General features: G+C 44.1%; 1 pseudogene; it reads left to right on the plus strand.

Moving 5' to 3' along the window:
- Nucleotides 1-5,969: 5,969 nt before the first annotated feature.
- Nucleotides 5,970-7,341, plus strand: LOC101342045 (tetratricopeptide repeat protein 4 pseudogene; annotated as a pseudogene).
- The last annotated feature ends 1,753 nt before the right edge of the window (nucleotides 7,342-9,094 follow it).

The raw sequence follows: 9,094 nt of genomic DNA on the forward strand, positions 1-9,094 counted from the left end.
TTTTTTTATAAGGTGCTTTGGAGAACACTAATGTTAATGAGCGCTAGCTCAAATCTATTAAGAGCCTGAGGTAGAGCCACCATTTTCCTCTCAAAGTTGGCACAATAGCAAACAATTGAGGACGGAACACTTACATGCAGAGTCATTTTAAATGGAAAACTCTAGGCTGCAGGAAAGTCATTGTCCAGAGACATGTCTCTCTATTATTTCAAAGTAAAAAGCCAGCCTTTTCCCAGATGAATGACTGTAGCAAATAGCATTTCGTGTGTCACCAAATTTTTCAGTTCAATAAGCAGATCATGTCAACCCCCCTATCCACAAGCTTATAAAAATGCAAAATTAAAGTATGACTAGGACTCAAATATGTCAACAATCGTGAAGATAGCACAGGACCGGGCAACATTTTGTTCTGTTGTACGTAAGGTCAAGGAGCCCTGGCGGCGCAGTGGTTAAGGGCTCGCCTGCTACCTGAAAGGTCAGCGGTTTGAACTTACCAGTGTTTCCGAGGGAGAAAGATGTGGCAGTCTGCCCGCATAAAAGATTACAGCCTCGGAAACACTATGGGGCAGTTCTACTCTGTCCTATAGGGCTGCTATGAGTCAGAATCGACTTGCCGGCAAAGGGTTTATACATGAGTTCGACATGAGTCAGGGACAATTCAACAGCAACCGCCAACAGCAACAAGTGATTCCCTAAAATGCCACATAGCTAAAGAAAAAAGAAAAAAAAAGCAAAGCAGTAGCGGGTGTTGGAGAAAGGAAAATCACCCGGGCCAAAAAATCCTTTTGGGAAAGCCTCTTTCCCTCGTGGTATTTCTATTGTTCGTTCTGTATTTCTCGGCTGTGACCTTGCACAGGGTTAGACTCTTCTTTCGCCTTCATTTGCAAAAGGCTGTAAAGTGTCATCAGATTCGATTCTAAAATCACCATCTGTCTTGTCCCCAAAGCAAACAGCTGCCTAGACTTATCCATCCTCATTCCCTCTATTCTAACTCAGAACTTCACTGCCTCCTACCTGGACATTTCTAATAATCCCCAACTGGTCTCTTTTTTCCCCATTTTCTCTCAAATTTCATCCACCTTGCACCCTCTTACAGAATAATCTTGATGATTGAAAGATCAAGTCACTTCCTGGCTCAAAGGCCTTCAGCAGTTCACTCCTCGGCCAGGTTTTTAATTCTCTAGAGTTTAAATTGAAGTCCCTGGGTGGTGCAAACAGTTAAAGTGCTCAGCTGCTAACTCAAAGGTTGGTAGTTTGAGTTCACCCAGAGGTGCCTCGGAAGAAAAGCCTGGAGATCTACTTTCAAAAAAATCAGCCACCGAAAATCCCATGGAGCACAGCTGTACTCTGACACACATGGGGTTGCCATGAGTCACAATTGACTGGACTGAACAATTTAAATTAGACCTTTCGACCTCTTTTCCTAAGACTCATTTCATGACTGCACGTTCTCCACAGGCTGAACTTACTGTTTCCAGTAGGGGTTGTGAGATTTCCTGTAGCTCTGCCTTGCCCATATTGTTTCCAGTTACATGCATCTGAATTGCTCCCATCTTTTAGACCCAGCTAAAATGCTGCTTCCTCCACGAAGCCCTTCTAGATCATCTAACCAGAAGCCACCTCTCCCTTTTCTGCACACCTACAGTACTGTGCCTTACACATCCTATAACACCACTGTCTTTCTTGTATCATACCGATTGCCCTCTGTGTTTGATCTCCTGAATGGCACCGTCAGATCCTCGAAGAGGGGCATCACCGCCTGCTTTAGTTTTCTCCTCCCACAGTGCCCTGCATGTAGGAAAAACCCAACGAATGTTTGTGAGATTAAGTCATAAAAAGATTTGTGTTTCTGTCAAAATCCCTCTAAAAGCTAAATCTGATTATTGTGAAAAATACGTTCCAGGAATCTCTTTGGAGATTCTTAGTTCCTAGAAAAATAAACTCTAATTTTACTAAGCAAAACTCTACTCATTTTGACTGACAATACTCACCCAGAATAAACGCACAGCTGCACCCCCTCTCTCCGTGCTCCACCCCACGCTGAGAATGGCCCCTTCTTTGTGCTGTGGGAATGACTCACCAAGACCAACAGTTCTACCTGCTTGAAGGCAGGTAGACTTCAGGTAGACAAGGTCATCTTACCTGAGCAAATGCCTCAGATGACACTGCAGAGCTTCTCTGATGACGGATGAGGCACTTTCCTGTCTTCCTAGTCCATATGGCACTTTATTAAGATTTCCTAGAGTCTAACTGCTGGGCGGCCAAATGGTCTGTGCTCAACTACTAATCTAAAAGTTGGCAGTTTGAACCCACCCAGCAGCACCACGAAAGAAAGTCCTGGAGATCTGCTCCGTAAAGATTACAGCCACGAGAACTCTATGGAACGGTTTTACTCTGTCACCTGTAGGGTCGCCATGAGTCGGAATCGAGTTGACAGCAATGGGTTGAGTTTGGTTTTGGGTTAGAGCATTAAAAAGCACCATCCTGGGGTACTTCAGCTGTAAGTCACAGGTACACAAGGTACCCTGGAAGAAACGCGACACGAAGGGACAAAGTAACAGGTATGGAATGATAAACCAAACAAACCAAAGCTGGTCCTGCCAAGTTGATTCTGACTCATAGCAACCCTATGGGACAGAGCAGACCGGCCTCATAGAGTTTCCAAGGAGCAGCTGGTGGATTCGAACTGCCGACCTTTTCGTTAGCCTCCATAGCTCTTAACCACTGCAACACCCCTTATTAGCTGTGTTTCATACCGGGACTACTCTCTCCAAGAAACTAAAAAACTCACTACCCTTTACAAAGTAGAGAGTTTGAAAGTTCAACTCCCTATTATAAACTCTTCTGAGTGGTCCCTGGATTGAGCTGTTTGTCCTGGTGAAAAAGAAGAAACCCTCAGTTCACCTAACCGAGGAACAGGGCCTTCCAAATTCCACGTTTGGTTAGCTTCGTCTCTACAAAGGTATTTTTCTCTCTTTTGAAAGCAGTTTCTGCATTGACCAGAGCAGTTCTCAGATAATAGCTGGTGGAAACGCTCACACGATCTTCACAGACATGCTTTTCTCCTTCTGTTAACACGTTGTCGACAGCATTTGGCAGGGGGAAAACGAGAAGTTTCCCATTTCCTACTAAATGGCGTTAGATAAGGATTTTTTCCCTTTGTTAACAGAAATGATTTTGCCCTCAAAAACTTCTTACTTTTCCTGGAACCAAGCTGACTCTCTAAAGGCCTGCAACTTACTTTTTAGCATTTATATTATGCTGATCAAGTGTGTTCTTATTTTTTTTGTTTAAAAGAAGACTACATTATTTTCAACAATTCAATACAATTCTATGTCCAAGTAATTTTTAAAAATTTAGACTTGAGAAAGAGCAATGATATAAGCCCGCTTTATTTTTATATTAAACTGTATCCTCTCACTATTTTTAAGACATTAATCATGCATAAAATTATGCAACAAGAGACTAAGAGAGCTAAATATATTTACATGTTTGTTTTTAATTTTGTCTCCTTTTAGAAAATGCTTTGAGCAAATTTCATATCATGAAACGAATTGGTAAACAATTCATTTGACAAGTATCAGTCACCTTGACATTTCACCAACATTGATTTTGAAGATGGGGTTCTCACTAATTACGGTCTCGTTTGCTAAATACAGTAAACTTTCACTTTGTCATTTTGCTTTTACTGTACAAGGTATGTGTGATTACTCTCAGTCAGGGCTGGCTTCATGGGCACATAATCCATGTCATCATGCAGGGCCCTGGGTTTAGAAGGGTCCCGTGCTTGGTTTAATGCTCTGCTGGAGTCCCTGGGTAGCACAGATGGTTAAGTACTAGGCTCCTAACTGAAAGGTTAGTAGTTCAAATCCACCCAGAGGCACCTCAGAAGAAAGGCCTGGTGAACCACTACCAAAAGGTTACAGCCATTAAATACCCTATGAAGTGCAGTTCTACTCTGAAACGCATGGGGTCGCCATGAGTTAGAACCAATTCAGTAGTGGTCATCATCTTGAGATTTTTCATATTTCATTTTTGAACTTGTGTTTTGTAAGTGAAGTTAGATAAGGCAATGGAGCATGCATACGAGCAGAGGAGATATGTGCAATATCCATGCCTGCTGACGTGGCTTGCTGCCCCGTCCGCACATAGCATTAGCGATGCCCCATGAGCACAGAATTCTGAGGGAGCCACTCATGGGAGTTCAGGAAGACTCAAAGTGAGTACAAGATTAGTATATTATGTCTACGACTGAGTAAATAGGGGGCGCTGACAGCCCTGAGCAGTCATGCTTTCTGCTCAAAGCAGACACACAAATGACCAATGTCCCCCCAGGTGGCGCTATCACATCCTTTCTTACTCACGTCACTTCCCTGTTTTAACCAAAACCAAACCAGTTGCCGCTGAGTCGATTGCAACTCATGGTGATCCCATGTGTTTCCATGGCTGTGATCTTTCGGAAAAGAGCCCTGGTGGCACAGTGGTTAAGCCCTCGACTGCTAACTGAAAGGTCGGTGTTTCAAACCCATCAGCCACTCTTCGGGAGAAAGATGGGACAGTCTGCTTCTGTAAAGATCACAGCCTTGAAAACCCTTGTGGCAGTTCTACTCTGTCCTACAGGATCGCTACGAGTTGGAATCAACTCAACAGCAATAGGTTTGGGTTTTTTTTTTTTTTTTTTTTTTTGGTAGATCTTTCAGAAGCAGATCACAGGGCCTTTCTTCCAAGGTACCTCTGGGTAGATTCAAACTGCAACCTTGGTGTCTTAGTCATCTAGTGCTGCTATAACACAAATACCACAAGTGGATTGCTTTAACAAAAAGAAGTTTATTCTCTCACAGTCCAGTAGGCTACAAGTCCAAACTCAGGGCATCAGCTCCAGGGGAAGGCTTTCTCTCTCTGTCAGCTCTGGAGGAAGGTCCTTGTCACCAGTCTTCCCTTGGTCTGGAAGCATCTCAGCGCAGGAACCTCACGTCCAAAGGATGCGCTCTGCTCCCGGTGCTGCTTTCTTGGTGGTATTAGGTCCCCATGTCTCTCTGCTGGCTTCTGTTTTTTACCACTCAAGAGATTGGCTTAAGGTACTATCCAATCTTGTAGATCTCATCAATATAACTGCTGCTAATGCATCGTATTACATCATAGTGACAAGATTTACAACACATAGGGGAAATCACATCAGATGACAAAATGGTAGACAATCGTACAATACTGGGAATCATAACCTAGCCAAGTTGTCAGATATTTTTGGGGGACACAATTCAATCCATGACACTTGGTTAGTAGCTAAGTGTTTAACCGTTTGCACCACCCAGGGATACCTTGTTGGGAGCTTTCAACTTCTGTTGAAAATGGTGGCATGGAATTCTTCAGACAAAGATTAAACTGGACTGTGGGATGTAAAATGATACTTATGGAGAGTGTGCTTCTTAGCTCAAGTAGATACATGAGACTAAATGAGCAGCTCCTGTCCGGAGGTGAGATGAGAAGACAGAGAGGGTCAGGAGCTGCTTGAATGGACACGGGAAATCAGGGGTGGAAAGGAGGAGTGTGCTGTCACAGTATGGGGAGAGCAATTAGGGTCACATAACAATGTATGTATAAATTTTTATATGAGAGACTAACTTGTTGTAAACTATCACTCAGACTACAACAATAAAATAAAGAAAACGGTGGCATGGAAGGAACGGGAAGGTTAGGGCAACCCATGGTTCTTTCTCCTTTCCATCTTTCCTTAGTTGCCAGCAAGCCAAAGATCAATAATGTCGGCAGAAACTGCTTGCATTTAAAAGTGAAATAAAAACAGGTGAGTTGATTTGTGCAGCGTTTCCATTGTTCTGGTAAAAACAAAATACATATGCATGTATGAGCTATGAGATACTATGATTGTGTAATTTTGGTGATTCTGAATGCAAGTTAAATGCTCTTCTACTTACATTTAAACATGACATTGCCAGGGCCGAAGAGTTGCCATGGAGTGGCTTGAGCCAGAAGCCGCCTCCAGTGACGCCATGGACTCGTCCCTGGAAAAATCCGCCAGGACCAGTGGGAAGAGGAATTCGAAAACATACCCCTGTTTAGGAAGAAAGCGCCATCAGAAATTGATCCCGAAGAGAGTCCTGACTTGGTTTGCCTCCGGTCAATTATTTTCGATGATGAGTGATCTCCACAAGAACAGGCCAAGACAGATCAAGATAAGGGCAATGATTAAAGAAAAAGACTACAAGAAAGCTGTGATTTCATACACTGAAGGATTAAAGAAGAAATGTGCAGACTGGGATTTGAATGTTGTCCTTTATACCAACTGGGCAGAGTACTACCTGGGCAATTTTCATTCTGCTTTCAGTGATGTGTCTGCCAGGAAGCTAAAATCCTGTCACCTCAAAGCAATAGTGAGAGATACCCCATGCCATGTGGAACTAAAAGACGGCTGAGGCTGTGAGCTGGTGTGATGAGGGGCTGCAGATAGGTGCCAAAGAGAAGAAGTTTCTGGACACGAGGGCAAAAGCAAACACTCTGAAGCGAACTGAACAGAGGGATGTAAGGAAAGCAAAACTGAAAGAAAAGAAGGAGCAGAATCAGACTGAGACATTAATCCAGGCCATCAAGGCTGGGAATATCAGGTTAGTCTCCAAAGCTGCTGGTGAGGATGAAGATTCAGCCTCGGAAAGTCTAGGTGAGCTTTTCCTGGCTGGGCTCAGCTCTGAGAACCCCTATGGAGCCAGAGTGAGTCTGGACCAGGGCAGGCTATACCTGGAGTATGCCCAGTCAGACTTCATCTCTGCTCTTCACCAGGACTCCAGGTTTATCGATCATCTAACGATGATGTGCATGTGAAAGCTGGACAATGAATAAGGAAGACCAAAGAAGAATTGATGCCTTTGAAATATGGTGTTGGAGAAGAATATCAAATATACCATAGACTTCCAGAAGAACAAACAAATCTGTTTTGGAAGAAGTACAGCCAGAATGTTCCCTAGATGCCAGGATGTCGAGACTTTGTCTCATGGACTTTTGACATGTTATCAGGAAGGACCAGTCCCCAGAGAATCACACCATGCTTGGTAAAGTAGAGCGTCAGCAAAAAAGAGAAAAACCCTGGACAAGATGGATTGACACAGTGGCTGCAACAATGGGCTCAACATAGCAACTATTGCGAGGATGGTGCAGGACCCGGCAGTTTTCATGATGTTGTATATAAGGTTGCTATGAGTTGGAACCAACTTGAAGGCACCTAACAACAACAACAATGGTGATGTTTGGTGAAATACCTTCTTGGAACTTTGAGCACAAAACTACTGCCCTGATAATTTAGAGGTCTGTTTTGAGGAGAGGAGTCTCTAGGTGGTGCAAACACGCACAGGGCAACTAAACAAAAGTTTGGCAGTTTGCATCTCCCCAGAGGCACCTGGGAAGAAAAGTCCGGAAATCTGCTTCTGAAAGGTCACAGCCATGAAAACCCTATGGAGCACAGTTCTACTCTGAAACACACAGCGGCACCATGAGTCAGAATCTACTGGACGGCAATGGTTACTTTGAGGATGAGGAACTATACTAGGTGCTCTTGAAAGCACATTGCTGCAGATGCTGCAGCACCCCAGGTACTTTGTCAAAACCCCAACACCAGCATTTTGGGTCTGGTAGGCTCTTCTCTACATGCATGCTCTGCATGCGAAAGCTGGACAATGAATAAGGAAGACCAAAGAAGAATTGATGCCTTTGAATTTATGGTGTTGGTGAAGAATATTGAATGTACCATGGACTGCCAGAAGAGAAAACAAACCTGTCCTGGAGGAAGTACAGCCAGAGTGCTCCTTGGAAGCAACTTCATCTCACGTACTTTGGACATGTTACAGGAGGGACTAGTCCCTGGAAAAGGACACCATGCTTGATAAGGTAGAACCCAAAGTCATTGCCATAGAGTTGATTCTGACTCATAGCCACCCTATAGAACAGAGTAGAACTGCTCCACAGGGTTTCCAAGGAGCGACTAGTGGATTCGAACTGCCAACCTTTCGGTTAGCAGCCTGAGCTGTTAACCACTGAGCCACCAGGGCTCCTGGTAAACTAGAGGGTCAGTGAAAAAGAGAAAGAACCTTGACAAGATAGATCGACACAGTGGCTGCAACAATGAGCTCAAACAGCAACGATTGTGAGGATGGTGCAGGACTGGGCAGTGTTTCTTTCTATTGTATATAAGGTCTCTATGAGTCAGAACAAACTCAACGGTACCTAACAGCAACAACAAGGGTCCTCTCTTGTGTTTTTTTTGGAATTGTACTTTAGATGAAGGTTTACAGAACAAACTAGTTTCTCATTAAACAGTTAGTACCGATATTGTTTTATGACATTGGTTAACAACCCCACAATATGTCAACACTCTCCCTTCTCGACCTTGGGTTCCCTATTACCAGCTTTCCTGTCCCCTCCTGCCTTCTAGTCCTTGTCCCTGGGCTGTTGTGCCCCATTAGTCTCGTTTTGTTTTATGGGCCGGTCTAATCTTTGGCTGAATGGTGAATCTCAGGAGTGATTTCATTACTGAGCTAAAAGAGTGTCCAGGGGCCATACTCTTGGGGTTTCTCCAGTCTCTGTCAGGCCAGTAAGTCTGGTCTTTTTTTCGTGAGCTATAATTTTGTTCTACATCCTTCTCCAGCTCTGTCCAGAACCCTCTGTTGTGATCCTTGTCAGAGCAGTCAGTGGTGGTAGCTGCACCATCTAGCTGTACTGGACTCAAGGCTGGTGGAGGCCGTGGTAGTTGTGGTCCATTAGTCCTTTGGACTAATCTTTCCCTTGTATCTTGTTTTCTTCATTCTCCCTTGTTCCCGAAGGAGTGAGACCAGTGGAATATCTTAGATGGCTGCTCACAGGCTTTTAAGACTCCAGAAGCCACTCACCAAGGTAGAATGTAGAACATTTTCTTTATAAACTATGTTATGTCAGTCGAACTAGATGTTCCCCAAGACCACGGTCCCCACAGCCCTCAGCCCAGCAATTCGGTGCTCAGGGAGTTTGGATGTGTCTATGGAGCTTCCATGACCTTGCCTTGTACAAGCTGTGCTGGCTTCCCCAGTATTGTGTACTGTCTTACCCTTCACCA

Source organism: Trichechus manatus, unplaced genomic scaffold, assembly GCF_000243295.1.
Source record: "Trichechus manatus latirostris isolate Lorelei unplaced genomic scaffold, TriManLat1.0 scaffold00004, whole genome shotgun sequence".
Lineage (NCBI taxonomy): Eukaryota > Metazoa > Chordata > Mammalia > Sirenia > Trichechidae > Trichechus > Trichechus manatus.